Raw genomic sequence first — 16,670 nt, 5'->3', positions numbered from 1 at the left:
ACCATCTCTCAGTATCTGAAGCGCAGATCTGCATTGTGTGGTGGTCTGTGTATTTGGTTTGATAGTTCTCACAATGCTTTTCCACTGTTTCTGCAGCCTCTGTCAAACCCTTCTTCTTTTGAAGGTGCTTATACTTTATAGGAATAGTCCAGGTCAATGACAGCATAGTCCACCACACTACAGCCCACAGCTGAGCTGTACGTAAACCTGCCTAAAGAGTCCCCTCCAGTCCTGCCCTTGATCTTGTACAGGTCCAGACCTTTACAGAGCTGTAGAAGCTCATGCCCAGTGTTGTTGATCTCAGTGTCATGGCTGCACCTGTGTGGGGTAACCTGCATGTGGTACATGGTTCTCCCCTTTGCTAAGGCTGTATGGATTGACAGAGCTCTCTCTATCTCCATCTTCAAAGACTCAAGGAAGCAAATGCTTTCGGTTTCGTATATATGGTTTCGCATGATGTGGAAGTTTATGAAGGGTTGCCTCGGTGTGAGAGACAGAGATAACCCTGCTAAAATGCCTTCTGGCTGCATTTAAAGACAGAAGCCACCAATATAACTTGCACATTGTTGGCCTATAAGAGACCATTAAGTGAGAAAATGTGTCTCAAAATGATTACCTTGCTGGTCAATACCAGACCCACTGATATTATGAGGACAAACTGGATTTATGATGGCCTTGTACCATCTATTTTCTGACTGCTTTTTCTATTTCAGGGTCACGGGATAGCCACATCCTATCTTGGTAGGGCAGGGTGCACTCTGAAAAGGACACCAGTCCATCACAGGGCACAGACACAGACACACACACCTACAGTATATCAGGCACAATTTTTCCAAAAAGCAAATTAACCTACTAATACTGTATGTTCTTGGTCTGTAGGAGGAAACCTGAGGACCTGGAGGAAACCCATGCGAATATGGTCCTTAACTATACTGACCAACAAAAAGCTCGTCCTTTAGGTAGTCATAAATGTGGAAGCCTCGCAGCAGAGCTGTAGACTGCCATTTCAACTAGGAAAACCACGCACCGCACCTGTGAATCCCAGAGGGATCAAGTGTTTCAGAAAAAAAAGAACACTAGAAAGTTTTTCATCTCAAAGAAATAAAACCTTAATCAAAAAGAACCTTACAGCAAACCATAATAGATTAGCCTTACTAAGCTCATACAGCTCCACTGAAAAACACTTTCAGCCCCTCAATCACAGCTAAATGTACCATGGACTCACTTTCAGCTGCATTAGCCATTATTATAGGCAACCAGGCCTGTCTGCATTTTTATACAAGATCCTAAGCATGCTGGGATGTTATTTGCTTAATTAAAATATTTGCCACACATATGTGGAAGTCTTTTTAATATGCTTTGTGTTCCTCAATGACTCAGGTGTCTCCATTTTATAAACCACTAATTGTATGTACAGTGATTTTTTTACCTCCATTGTAAAACATTTTTACATAAATGTGTCTTGACATAAAAGCTACTGTATAATACTAGATTATTATATCAAAGCTTTACTGGTTTTAGCTTTTATGAGAAGCATGCTTTCAGAAGCAAGTGATTGTTCCAAATGTTTTGCTTATCTCTGGGCACAACATGTTTTGTTAGCGAATAAGTCTGTTTTACTACAACCTAAGATAACTTTTGATATCCTGAAACATTTTAGAGATAGTTTTAAAATATGGCACACAAACCATTCAATTAAACAGGTTTAAAAGAAATCCCTGCAATGACTTTGCTTTTAGACTAAAAAAGTAAGCTTTTAATGACAGCATTGAAATTGAAATTGAAACTGTACCACGCATATGCAGGAAGAATGACACACTTCTAAGAAATAGGAGTGAATTGCTTTGACAAGTTTAGATTAGCTGCACTGCTTGTGTAATTTTCATACTTTCCAGTCATTCATGTTTGAAACATGTCTGAACAGAAAAGATAAAGATTCTAGGTCCTGAAGATCAACTTGGTTTTCTTTTATACACAAATATAAGCACATACAAAAACTTATTAAGCCTCCGTACATACGTTTATTATGTTACTTGTACCTGGTTTTACTGTACTTGGTTTCACACCCGAAGAAGGTTCCACAGCCAAAACGTTGTGTTTCATTTCTTCTCTTTTTAGCATGGAATAAACCTTTACTTGTTCCTTTATTTTCCTAATATTGTCCATTTTGTTTTGACTTCATAACAGTTTCTGGCATTTTCAAACCACTGCTACTAGTTTATTTCCTCAAGATGTGTGGTACACCATTTTTATTATTTTTTTATAGTTTTTAATGTGCATCCCTTTTTTTACCTCCAGTACAACAGGTGCAGCACACTATTTATGTGAACAAGCTCGCACTACCACAGGAAGACAGGCTGCTTTACAAAGAGTTCACCATCTTAAGCTTTATAGCACATGGCTGCCAATCCATGATTAATTAAAGCTGTTGTTAAAATTTTATGAACTTGGATGTCTGTTGTTTGCCAGCAGGTTGATTTCCTGGTGCAAGGATAGGTGGAACTGAGATCCTGATCACCGTTAATGTCACCTATTGCACTGTTAACCCTGGTGTCCTGGTGTTTCACTTTAAGCTTGCACAATGACACAATGCTTACCTGAGTTCACTCCTTTGTAGTTTCTTGAACCAGTTTTCTCACATCCCCACCTGATGTACTGTATATTAAAGCTGCTGGTGCAGAACACAAGCCATGCATTACCCAGGTGGGTGACATGTGAATATGAAAATATCTCGCTAGTAAAATAAACTCATTTACAAGTAATTTACATTCCAATTCAGAGCTACAACTAAAAGCTCCATCAATGTGCCTCTATTAAAAGTTTTATGTTTGGAAAGTCTTCTAAAGCATGACCGTTAATTCCAAACTAATGGTCTCTGGAACCTGAGTGCATATTATACTGATGCTTTCTAAACATGTTCATGAGCACATTCATATTGTAAATGCAATACTGATAGTGAGAATGATAAATCACTGCACCTTCTTCCAAAAATGTTTTGCTTTTATATCAGCTTCAATTAATATAATATTACTAACAATTAATTAAAGTAATGGAACACAGTTAATTAATTTGCAAAAATTATTATTTTAAGCTAACATCCTTTAAGTAGGGCAGAGATTTTCACTCATTTTGGACTCATTAAATCTTATTTAAAAACAATAACATTTGGATGGGAAATAAAAGAGAAAAACTTTTTGATCCAGAGATTGCACAATCTAGGTTTAGCAATGGCATTTATTTTACATTCTGTATCTAACCTGTGCAAGAGAAGTATTTTCTTTATTTTTAATATTTGTATCTCTTATAAAAAGAATGAACCCTTATTTAGACAAAATAAAAGAGTCCATCTTTCTTGAATGTTGCTGTTTGTTAACAATTTTTCCTTTCCTGGGAAGTAGCAGTTATCAGTGTGATCTCAGATTCCCTACTCTAGCCTATCAGTTCCATTGTAATCGGGCATACATCAGAAACCTCAAAAATACCCACATTGAAACGGTGACTTAACAGATGAGTCAATAAATTATGCAGCTCTCTAAACGTGAGAGGTACATTAGTGTCACCATCTTCAGTTTTCATCTGCTTAATGTTTTAATTCACTGCACTGAATGTAAACCATATGTTCATCTTGCATCCCATTTTAAACTGGTGACAGGGTTATTCAATATAAAAAAGGTTGCACAAAGGGATTTCCAGGCAGCACTATTCCAGTAATATGAATCACTTCAACATGAGGCCAAAGTTTGTGTTGTGTGGGTGGATGTGTGACAGCCAATCAGCATAAAGCAAACATGCTCCAACAGTTCTAATTTCTTTCTCCGAGCAGGCTCACAAGTTCAGATGTCTGTCTCTAAACTAAAGTAATAGTCCTAGAATACTACACACTATACATTTTAAATCAGTAGATAGTGCTTCAAATTGTATATCTCCAATTTCTTATAGTTTAATACCTAATTAGATATTATGTCTAAGACTGATCTTTCACTGCATAAACTTAATTTAGTACCTTATTTCTCAATTTAGTATTCAATCAATAAAAAAAGATGAAGATATAAAGTCAGTTCATACGAAATACTTTTTAGTTGTTATTATTATTGACAGAGGCTGGCCTGCTGCATGTGGAGACAAGCTTGTTCCTTTTTTTATTGCGTGCAAGTGATTAAAATAAGACTTGTGTCACTCATAGACCATTGTACAAATGTTTCCACATAAATATAACACCTTCTGTCACCACTCCCTCCAAAGAACAGTGTTAGACAATTTTCTTACATGTACAGTATGTGCAACTCACAGATAAGCACAAGGTGATGCTTGTGTTGCAATTTCACACTTCAACTTGACATACTGTATAGCAGCACTCCAATGAACAATGTAAAATAACTACTGATTTGCAATAGTTTTTGTTCTAGTCTGTTTTCAAAAACTGTTCAGTCAGTTTTCTAAATGTTAAATTGTAAACCATACTGTTAAGTGCAAATTTATAAAGAGATGACTCACATACTGTATGTAAAAGTAAAGATACCTGATACCTTTGTCTATCAGTTTGAGAAATTGTGATTGCATTGTTGAAAATTATTTTAATTGGAGAATAACTTTTGCACTAGAGCAAGAAGCTTTGAAAACTGTCCTATTGATCCCACAGACAACAATTTTCGATTCTTCATGGATTATCTATATTATATCCTACATGGCTGCCAGATAAGACATGTTCTTGAACTCAGTGATTGTCCAGACCAGAAACATTCACTGCAGTCAGGCGTTCTGTCAAACATTTATAATCACGTGCAATTTGAAGCAGACGGATAAAAAACAATGATGTGTTCTTTTTTTGCTGGAAGTATAGCTAAATCAGCTACACCACTATTATACAGTACATTTCCAACCCAGTGACCTGGGTTTGAATCCCACGTTTTTCTTAAATTATTTGTAGGCAGAGTGCTTGAAAAGTGGCTAGCACTGCAGCCTCACAGCATTGAGGCACAATGTTCAGTTCCAGATGAGGGGTGCCATCTGTGTGAAGTTTGTTCTCTCCAAGTTCATGTGGGTTTCCTTTAGGTGCTCTGGTTTCCTCCCACAGGCGAAAACCATACTAGTAGGATGATTGGCTCCCAGGAAAATTGGTCTTAGGTGTTATGTTTGTGCATGATTGTGTGTCTGCCCTGCTATGGACCAGTGTCTTGTCCAGGGTATATCCTGTCTTGCACCTGTTGATTGTCAAGATGGGGTCCACCTCAGCCCATGACCCTGAATTGGAAAAAGCACTTAGAAAATGGATGGATGGTGTGCTTTTCACTGTGACAAGTGTTGCTTATCACAGGTTTTCTCTAACATGATTCGTATGGGCCCAATGTTTTCACTCCTTCCATCATCTGAAGTCTTCTAACCTCAGACTCAGCTCAAGCACTTCTAAGATCTTCTAGACACAAATCTTCACAAATCAAACATACTGTATATGTATTAAAAAGAACATTAGAGAATTGAAAAAGAGAAAAGTGCTGAAGAAGTCATCAAGCTAAAAAGTAGTCCTATAAAGGACTTTAGGACTTGGACTGTAATGAGATGAGATGTGTCTGGGTACTCTGACAATGTGTTAAACAACACTAAGATAGTGTTTCCATATCTGGTAGTTTGATTTTTTAAGATGAATAATTTGTTTGTTTGAAGTTTCAAGATTGATGGTGTTTTACAAGCTGAAAAGCATCAAGAATAGCTCTTCCTCTCCGTGGATGTGGAATTCCTTGAAATTATGTCCAGTGACAAAAACAGGAATGATTTGTAACTGGATTACAGTATCTGTTTGCTTGAAAGTACACAGCAAATGTGTTAAACAATGGTAGGAGTGTTCACATCCTGATTATTTGAACATGAAGAATCTTTTATTTTTAGGAAACTAAATAACTGAAAACTCTATTAATAAAACTTGCAACATTAACAGGGTTAATAGAAGTATAGTTGCAATGTTCTGTTTTGATATTTATTGAAAAGAAACCCTTTGTATTTGGTTTTGTTTTCTTATAATAAGAAGTTTTTTTTAATGACAAAAGACAAAATAGAAAAGAGTATTCCACAAATAATTGTTTGACAATTAGATCACCTTAAACTTCTGGTTAAAACAAAACCAGAGATATTGGCAACGGGAAAATTGTGCTAAAGGAATTACAAAAAGACTTTGACAACATCTTGGATTGGCAGTTTCAAAGTGAATATTGATTAATGCAAAGTGATCCACACTGGATCAAAAGATGAGCAACCATGAATGATACCAGGATTCAGATGACTGCCATATACAGACACATTAAAGGAGTCAAATCCTCAGGATTATAGAAAGGGTCAACTAAAGTGCAGCTACAGGGTTATTAACGAGGCAAGGACCTTTTTAACTAAAACTGAACTAATTTCCAGAAGAAAAGAAACTGAGAAAAAAGTGGTACTTTATACAAAGGGTGGTGGGTGTCAGGAACAGACTTCCAGCAAGGGGGTTTCCGCCCAAACCCTCCTTCAAGAAACGGAGAAACTCCATCTGAGTCACTAAACTAGGTACCGTACCTACTATACTGTACCAAACGTACTACCGAAGAAACATGATGAGGCCTCCACTGGTTTGTAACCTTTTATGTTCTTCCGAATGTAAAAAACACTAACAAAATCTATTACAGGAATACACGGGGAGAGTTGTGCAAAACATACTGCACCTCCTCCCATCTTTTACATACTCCGGTTACAGTCATTTCTAGTAGGTTATGCAACAAATCGCGTTTTTTCTTTAAATAGCCAAGTGAACAATTAATCAACGGCTACTTATCTTTCCATATTACAGAACATTTTCCATGTTTCTTCAGCGAAATCATTTAACTCTTCGCAGAACAGCTCTCCGCCAAAGCCCTCACAAATCAGGACAACAAATGAAAACCCGATCCCGAATCCATGAATATGTGCGATGTTTCAGGGAAAACAGGCGGAGAGTAACGGGAACTGTCGCACACGGCAGCATGCGGAGCCCTTGATGGGCGGCCGTGCTGGCGAATCAGAGGCCGCGGCGGAAAACAGAGAATTCAGAGCGAGAGAGCTGGCTTTCATCCCTCTAACCTGATGTGGCTCTTTGGGAGACAAGGTTGTTGGTCTGTGTGCGACCGCTCATGACAGAAAAAAGATGATCTTAAAAACGTTCTATACGGAAATATTCGTGAGGATTTAAGGCTTGCTTTTCTCCGCCCTAAGCCTGTAAGTGTTTCTTTTTCTTTAAAGTGTGAATAAATTAGTACGTTAGCTCATGATTAGAGACTTGAGGTCGGGCGCTTGTTATCGGATATGACGTTAAATGGAGATATGTTGCGAATTACAATTTGTATTAAAGTACGTTATACCTTTGTCTTGATTGTTAGCAGGGGGATTTCGTTTTGCATTTGGCTTTTCCCCCCAATATACTGACACATAATAGCTCTAGTTGAAAACTTCACACAAAGTATACGACAGTGAAAACGAAAGTTGGAAATTCAGCTCACAAGCGCTCTCCATAATAATCCTCGTTTCAGATATACACGTATTTCAGTTCTCATCCCTGAAATCGCTGTCATATAATTCGATCGAAGGATCTAATCGTTTAGTTAAAATCGTAAGCTAATTCCTGGAAGAGCTTGACGAAGCGGGGTTACATGACAAGAAGCTATCCGTAATTCAAGTTTGCCATTAGGCCTTGTCTTGTTGCAAAATGTAAAACTGGTTGCCAGCCCTTTCCTAAATGTTCCAGGGGTACCCGGGCAGCGGGCCGTGTTTTTCAGTTGGCCCCGGACACAGTTTTGTTGAGGGGAGCAGCACTCGGGGATTTATTAAGGGTCCCCAGTAAAGCCCTGTAGCAGGCTTCCTGTACCTGTATGCAGCTGAAATTGTAAAATGAGATTTTCCAGCTTTGTCTTCATCTTCTAAACGTGTTGCAACGGGGGCTGTCTTCGAGTTCAAGAGCCTCTGAACTACTGGTCTAACGTAGGTTTTCCATAACTACTGTCTCGACAAATGCTGTCTCGAACTTTATAAACACTTTAAAAACAACTTTTAGAAGCGAGTAGTACGATAACTCAAATACAGATGCTGCTTTTAAAGCTAGTATTTTGCTCCAGTTTTCTATGATTTGCGGAGTTGTTTCTGGTGCGTCGAAGAATACAACAAACATAAAATTAACATACAGTATATAGTTAAATATTTATCATCAACATTAACCTGAAAAAATCTCATTTTTCACAATCACATAGTAATAGAGGAAAGTATTAGTACTTCCTGACTATTGCTGGAACAAAATCGTTTGCCATTCTCTACGAAAGAGATGTGAATGTTATCACAGAAATAGGTAAGAAAGATTTGAGGTATTATATGACAGTGGCAGTATGCCTGATCTAAATATTTGTGCTCATTTATAAAAGTGGATTTAAACTTTCCCTGATAACGTCCCCACCTAATTAACTGATATCTTAATTTTCAGAGAGCTACATACAGTATCATCGTTTTGTGTTATTGTAAAAAGATAAGACATGAATGATTTTTGACAACAGTGTTCACTGTGTATAGGATTTCCTATTTCTGTGCATTGATGGTCACAGATTATAAATTCTCCAATAATTGTTTCTCACTGCATTAAGACTAATGAATTCACTTTGATAAGTAACACTTAGCAGATTTTGTTGGAGTTATGATTGTATTATATACATCATTGTACAATTCACTGATTGCAATGGCTACATTATATTTTTCCATAATCTAAGCAATCAATGAAATAATTATGGAAATTTGCAAAACTTGTAGGCCAATATATAAGCACACAAGAAAACGTTTTCTCATTTATAGCCTAAGCCTTACTCTTTTTGGTGATTTAGTTTTAGTTTAGCTAGAAGGGTATTAAACATCATCCATCTGCTTTCTATTACTCATTCTAAGTTAGTTTTCTTTTAGATTACCTGAGACTAAAATAGCACTCTGGGTTAAATCTGTCCTTGAAATTTTACCTACTTGATCAAATGACCTGTCAGTCTCTTCTGTACTAGAATGAATCGAAAGGCTGGTTCTTTATCCTGTTTGTTTATGGATGTCCTCTGTGACCATGTCATGTCCTTTATGTAGTATGGTGACCAAGGTCAGCTGTGTTTTAATTGATTTAAATACTTATTTTCTCTCTGTACTTAAGTATTGTGTGGCACAACATTGCCTGTTACAGAAATGAAACAGCTTGATTAGTTTATTGGTTTGTTTTTGTGCCCCTCTTTGTAAACAGTTGCAATTCTCCAGTCTATTGGTGCCACTCCAATCTGCATTGAGTGTTGAAAAGTTGGCCTTAAGGGTCTATGAATAACATTCCTTTTTTCCTTACATACAGCTGTGCAAATGCAATCAGGCCCTAGCAATTTGTTACCTTTATGTAGGGCTGGGCGATATGGCCCAAAACATTATAATGATAAAAATTTTCATATCAGTCGATATCGATAATTATCACGATAAATGTCAAATCATTATTTCTTTCAAGTTTAAAGGCAGATTTTTTATCCTGAGTAAAAGTTGAAGAAACCACAGTTAATTGGTAAATTAAACAACTCTTTATTTTAAGAACACAACAAACACTTGCCAAACAGCAGAAACATTAAACAAATCTGAGGTAGAGAGTATTCAAGTCTTTTTTATGTCAAAATATGCATGAGTAAAATTTACAGAATAAGTATCTTAATAGAAAAATTAAATACTGCAGTGTGATAAAACACACATTGAAGATGGCTCAGACAGACTGCAAAGTTTAAAGTGCTCTGTTTTATGTCTGATCGTAAAAAGCCAAAATATCTCCGAATTACCGAAGTTGAATGACCTTTTCTGTCGACGATGTCATCGTCCTTCGGGCTGGTCGTTGGCAGCACTACATTTGCTTCAGTGTTGCTCATTTCTCCACTCTAACTACAATCCTGTCAGCCACCACCGTGTGGGTAAACAACACCACATTAGCTGGCCGGTCTGCAACACGCACGCGCACTCGCGCAGTATTTTGCGCAAAGCATAAACATATATATCGAGCATTTATCGAACTTTTGTTAAAATTATATCGAGGAAAATTATATCGCGATAATTATCGCTATCGAATTATCGCCCAGCCCTACCTTTATGATACCTAAGCCCTGTATGTACTTGGTATCAATTATGCTACAATTGCCCAATACTGATGGAGCTACTCCTATATCAAAGGACATGTTATTGATATCATATATTCTAAAAACCTGCAAAAATGTTAATTTAGCATGTCTTCCATTTTTTTCTTCAGTTATTAATCCCATGTTGTAGACTTAATACTTCAACTTATCAAGTTATCTTAATGTAGAAAAATGGTTTGTCTTATTTGTTGCTGAAATCTCCTTTCTCAGTAGTGTTTTTCCTCTAGATTTTGGTAGATCACATTCAGCTGTGTTGCAGCTTGATGCAGTCTTTTTTTTTGTTTTAATTTGGGGTCTTTTTGCAAATTCTGTAGCGAACTCTCTTCCTTCTGATTTGCTTCTCAGTCTCTTCATTTACCCACCGACTTGGACAGATCTCATTTAAAATTAATTTGTTTTGAGCTTATAGGATTTTTTTAAGAAAAGCTCGCCTTCTCCGCTCCACCTTTAGCAATTTAATCTCCGCATATACTCTCTTGATTCCACTTTGGTTATTTGAAACCACTAGGTCAAAAAACTGAGTCTTCCTTTGTATTTGCTAGTTGTTGCCCTAACAAACTGGGTTAAGATCATTTAACCCCCCCCACCTCCAAAAAAAAAAACTCAAAACCAAAACCGCCAGGCACTCAAAACCAAAGCCTCCTGGCATCTGGATAGCTTCTTAACCAGAACACTAGAATACGCGTTGTAGTGTGTATATAACTGTGAACCTGTGCATGTTCATTCAGTAAAGTGTATATGTATCATCAGTTGTTTCTATGTTTTTGCACCTACAGTAACTCACCACCTACTACACCTTGTGCATGCAACGTACTTGGCAAATAAAGTGATTCTGATGAGCAATATCAATTTCAGCATTGGTATTCCTAATTGCAATATCTCAATTAAATTGTGGAAAATTAAAATCTCTCTATATTATCATGTCACCCTTAATACAAAATAGTACGAAATGAGAAACCTGAGGAACCTTGCACCCATGGTCTGCATTAGGTGCATGTGAATGTTTTGTTGTGTCTTGTTTAGAGTTTATTCAGATGGTGCATAGCAATACGCAGCATGATTATAAAAGCTACTTGATAACCCCTCAAACACATGCCCAGATATCGTTGTTTTCTCCAATTCCTATTTGTTGCAATGTCAGTAGGGTTAATTTGCCATTTTTGATTGTGTTACTATTTTCAATTTTCCAGCTAACAGACTTCATAGGTTGCATGTTGTGCTTTGATGAAAGTTAATCTAATGATTTTATTGCATAATTGAGAAAGAGGTGTGTACTGTTATACTGTAGTATTTGTATACTTGCATCAGGAGCAATCAGTTGTCTTTTGCAGAATGCAGATGACGCGAAACAATTTACATACATAGTTCAGTCTTTTCATCTTTTTTATTACTAAATGTTTGCTTTATTTATTTGGACTAAATAAGAAAAATATTAAAACAGTGTGCAAAATACCACTTGAAGTTTAAAAAACCTTTGAAGTAGTAATACATTCATTTTTAAAATTGTGCTCTATTTTAAAGTTAATTCTTCAAGTTTCCCAATTTATAGTGCATCAGACTTAATACCTGGAAGTGAAAATGCTTTTTTCAAATAACCTGACACAGTTTTGACTTATAATTTCAATTGAAAACCTATTGAAACCTAAACCTAATTGAAAACTTTCAGGTAATCAGAACATCAATTTCAAAGTTACTCCTAAGTTTGAGCTACTGAAGTAGTTTGATTTAAGTACTGTATCTTATCCAGATGTTCAATGATAGTCAGTGTTGTTGAAATGATGGAATAGGAATTGGAGTTGTTAAAGAAGAAAAGAATATTGCAGAATCTTCTGACTGGGAGAAAAATGTGTACAGACTAACTTTAACAAAACATGTATAGATTAACCTTAACACTGACTGTTTACTATTGTCTCAGGGCATATATTTGATTTAAGACAGGAATTGTCTTACAGTGTTCCCAAAGTCACTCTTTTCCAGCTCATCAGTGTTGTATGCAGGTGGTTTTGCCTTTAGGTGTCTTTGGAATTCAATGGCTTATTGACATTATTTGGAAAACCTAGAATTTGTTTGTTTTTGGATGTCGAAAGAGGTTTTGCCTCTTGTTTTTCTTTTATGATAATCATCTTTAGTCATATTTTTTTGGATCAGTTTTGGTGACGCATGTTATGTTGTTTTTGTCAATGTCACTGCCTTTCCTATCTAACCTGTTTCTGCTTTTGGAGATTAGATATTCAACTTTTAACATTAAACCCCTTTTGTTTGTTTTTCAGGCCTTTTGTGAATTGTCGGTTCACTGAGTTGCTGTTTTTTTTTTGCAATATACTAAATACTGAAACATTCCAGCTTCAAATGTTCTTGTTAATCATTCTCTTTACTATAAATATCTAGAGCCCATTTCCCCAAATCAGCACATATTGCGGTTCCTTATTTTCAGATGCTGCTGATGTTTTCTGTCTTGCAGTTATAACGCTGGGTTGCAAATTGTAGTTGACTTTTGCTCGTTGACTCCCAATACACCTAAAGTGATCATTATAAGTTTAGACATTTAGTCTTTGGTATTTGGCGAATGCTGTTGAGTATTTAAACTGAACAGCTAAGTTTTTTGTCATAATCTGTTGTTATAGAATATTTTATTTGCGTTGGCACTGTTCCACTTGAATTAGTGAGGTGTATTTAGAAAAATTATGCATGTAGCTTGATGTACAGCTACTCCACATACTGTACACAGAGGAACAAAATGTAATCTGAGAGTCACAGAGCGATCAGCTTTATGTCAGTTGAACACACATTTCTGCAGTGCTGTAACGCTGCACATTATAGAAGATAATAATTATATGTCATTGACAGTTTACAGCAATGCCTGTTGATTAGCATCTGCCTAATTAGAGAAGAGGGTTCTGATTTGTGGTGAAACATTAAAATCATGTGGGGTAACTAGTGTGGAACTACACAGAGCACCACCTGGCCTGTTACTCTTTGTAATCAGCATCAATCACTCTGGAACAATTGAACCTTGTTAAATGTAAGCTGGGTGGGATAGGAAACTCTGCTGCGGCCACTAAAGCAATCTAAGAAGATCTGTGCAGTGCAGAAATAGCAAGATACAATGTTAAGAAATTTCAGTTTAAGCAGCTGTTCTTTATTGAGTTCAGGTGATAAGAATTTTCTGATAACAAAATATGGTTAATTCTGCTTGAGTAGGAAAGTGATTTTATGTTGACTCCTCTCCTATGTAATATGAGGAAGCAGTGAAGAGTTGAGAGTGCTTGGACATGTCGTGGAAAGTGCTGAATTCTGTTTCTGGAAAATCATGTCACAGCCTTGTAATTTATGTGGAGTATTAATTAAAATGCTGTATATATCTTGGGGCTTCGCTTAAAAATTTGTCAAACCAGTACACTTGTGTTCCCTATTACATGTGTTTTTATAGTGTATAAACCCAGTGACTAAACACCTTTATGAGTCACAGCAAAGTTAGTCCGGAGGACTCTGAGAAAGCAATTAAATCTTTGACAGTAAATGAAAGCTTTAATAACACACATCATGAAATATTGCCTAATCATAATTAACAGGTTTTATAGTTCTTAATATTGACATTATTGTTGTAAATCTTACCTTGTTTTGCATTCCACTAAAGAGTGTGTTAAAATGTTAAAAAGTCATATTGCAGAATCGTTTAGATCCCTCAATTACACTTTAGCCGGTCGTTTTTTTAATTAAATCAACATTCTCATTATACAAACCATGGGTTACTTAAACAATTTCAAAGTATAGCAAATTATTGATAGTTTGTGTGATTAAATGTATATGTATATGAACTTCTGTATGAACAAACTGCTTGTTTGTTGTACTGATCAGAATTCTGCCTTTATTGGTAGCTTGTTCGTCTGTTTTCTGGATAAACTTCGGCTCATCTTCAGGTGACGAAAGACTGGTTTATTGAACACTTTAGTGTTGTAACCTCTTGGCATATCATTTACAAAGAGGGGTTAATCATCTTTTGCAGCATCATAGTCTACCATGCTTTCTGATATTGATATCTGTGCATTCTCAGTTGTACCAGCTACAAATGAGGTGTATATTACACTGCCTGAAAGTATAATTTGTGATATAAACCCAGCACTCACCCCATGTCAGTATATGGTCTGCAAGTTCTTTTTTAATTAACATGTAATAATGCAATATTTTTGTGTTTAAATTAGTGCTTTTCATGTGTTATGTTGAAGAAGTGCATTAGTCTGTACATGCAGAAGCAAGCTGAAAGGTCACGATGTGTTGCAACTTTGCAACGTCAATATTTTACAACAGATCTTTTAGGGAAATTCTCTGTGTACTCTTGGGCAAGTTAATATGCATTTTCTTTTTTTAAATGCCTAAAAGAATGTCATGACAATACATAGTTTTTAATATATTCTTAAATAATGCACTGAATATAGTTTATAACCAAGTAAAAGCTTAACTAAAGTGATTTGAAAACATTTGCGGGACTCAGCATTTATGACTGCTCCAAAAACAGATTTTTACTTAGTCTTTGAAAAGGAATCCAGTTCTGTTTGAAAACACCTGATCCAGAATTTCTAATGAAAAACACTTCACCTTTTAAGCATAGACAATTTGGCAAAAATGCTCGACATTAATTTAAAAGTAAATATCCAATGAAGCATGTCTCCTTTTTGCACGATCTCTGAACTTTGCTACTTTTTGCATTGGAGTGTAACATCATTGAAGTGAGAGTAGCTATATGAACAATATCCTTTCAGATTCTTTGTCAGTTTTGTTAATTTTTTTATGTGAGCTCTTGAATATTTTTACCCCGTCTCTGTGTGTAATGTACTGTTTATGTAGCTTTTTTACAGATCTTTTATCACCGATCTTAGTAATGAAAGCATATTGCTTTAGATCATATTGAAATAGTGAAGGATAAATATCTTAAAACAGATAAATTATGCTAGTACTTAGAAAAGGGCAGTTTATATCTGATCGAGGTGTGGATGCAGATTTCACATCCTAGAAGATGAATTACTCATAGTGTATGTTTGTACCAGTTAATTAATTTACAGTTAACATGACTCCCTTCTAAACGTGCTTTTCAGATTCACCCACGGCTTGTTCACTGGAACGAGCTGAAGATTTATTTTTGAGGTACAGTAGTTTTCCGTTGTCGTTGGTGGAGGTGGAAGTGCGGTTGAGTGCGAGGTACAGGTAGCAGACAAAAATGTATGCATGTTGAAAGCAAGGACTACCACACAGGTGCTGCTCATGCATTAGTTTGCCAAATAACATCCCAGCATGCCTTGAGTCCTGTATAAAAGTAATGGACAGACCTGGTTGCCAATAATTCTGGCTGGCATGGCTGGAAGAGGAGACCCCAGTGACTCGGACTGAAGGGTGATTGTCAGGGCATAGTTGGCTGGAGCTTCAGTGACCAAGACAGGTCAATTTGCTGGTGTTTCACACACCACAGTGTCTAAGGTGAGGTGAGTTCTTTCCCTCAGAGTTCTGTACTGACAACAGCAAAGGGCATCACTGAGTGGAAGCACATATTTCATGATCGTGGTATCTGTGCTTTAATTCGAAATACCAGCAAAAAAGACAGTTGACTGCAAATATCAACTTGGGGTGTGAGTAGCCAGTTTAATCAAAAACTGTCCACTGTGATCTCCATAAAGCAGGATAGTATAGTCAGGTATAGTATAGTCAGGCTGGTCATTACACCTGACAATACACATTTGCAATTGCAGTGGTATAAAGAGCTCAGGCAGTGGACTACAGTGGAGAAATGTGATAAAGTTGAATCATCCTTCACCATGTTTTCGACAAACAGACAAGTGCATATGTGGTGCCTACCTAAGGAACTCACCAGCCCCAAGTGCTTGGTTCCAGCAGTGAAGGGTTCTAGTGGTTCTGTAATGTTGTGGTCCCATTTTTCTGTAATGGTTTGGCTGCACTCATTCCCTTAAAAGGCAAGGTCAGTGCTAATTGCTACTTAATGGCAGTGAATGATCATCTTCCCCTCATGCTGCAGCTTTTTCTTTTTCCGGCGTGGAGGGCTTTCTGCCAGGATGACTATGCCCCCATTCACGGTGCGCATGTGTTCATCCAGTGGTTTGATGAGAAAGATACTGATGTTCTCTAAATGTCCTTGCTTTCTCACTCACCAGATCTGTACCCGAACACTTATGGGATATTCTGAAACGCTGCCTGAGACGGCTGTTTACCACCTCCGTCGGCCAAGCAAGAGTTAATTGATTTTAAAAAAATTGCAATTGCAAAATCTGCATCCCTTCTGCTGAATCATAGACACTGGTAGAGTCTGCCTCAGCACATACAGGCCATATTGGCCGCACGTAGTGCCCAGCTCTCTATTAGGAGTCTTTAGATAGGTGTTTCCATTTGTTTGCCTTTTTCCTACAGTTACAATTTAAAAACGTATAATGATAAATAAGGGGGATTCAAATTTATCTGGGAACTTGTGACAAACTATTACGACTGCTT

The 16,670-nt window shown here is 36.8% G+C and overlaps 1 protein-coding gene across 2 annotated transcripts in view; it reads left to right on the top strand.

The window, feature by feature from the left end:
• The first annotated feature begins 7,079 nt into the window (after positions 1–7,079).
• The window catches only part of LOC148837900 (interleukin-6 receptor subunit beta-like), a 36,273-nt gene continuing 26,682 nt past the window's right edge, over positions 7,080–16,670 (top strand). The window contains exon 1 of one of the 2 annotated variants that reach the window (XM_088910373.1): positions 7,080–7,218. The gene's annotated coding sequence lies outside the window, so the exon portion shown is untranslated. The remainder of the gene's footprint in view (positions 7,219–16,670) is intronic. The other variant, XM_088910374.1, reaches the window with a different exon arrangement.

This window comes from Atractosteus spatula, chromosome 3 (assembly GCF_055471065.1).
Source record: "Atractosteus spatula isolate fAtrSpa1 chromosome 3, fAtrSpa1.hap1, whole genome shotgun sequence".
Taxonomy (NCBI): Eukaryota; Metazoa; Chordata; class Actinopteri; order Semionotiformes; family Lepisosteidae; genus Atractosteus; species Atractosteus spatula.
The sequence above is the reverse complement of the archived record's forward strand: the minus strand, read 5'-3'. Positions and strand labels throughout refer to the sequence as shown.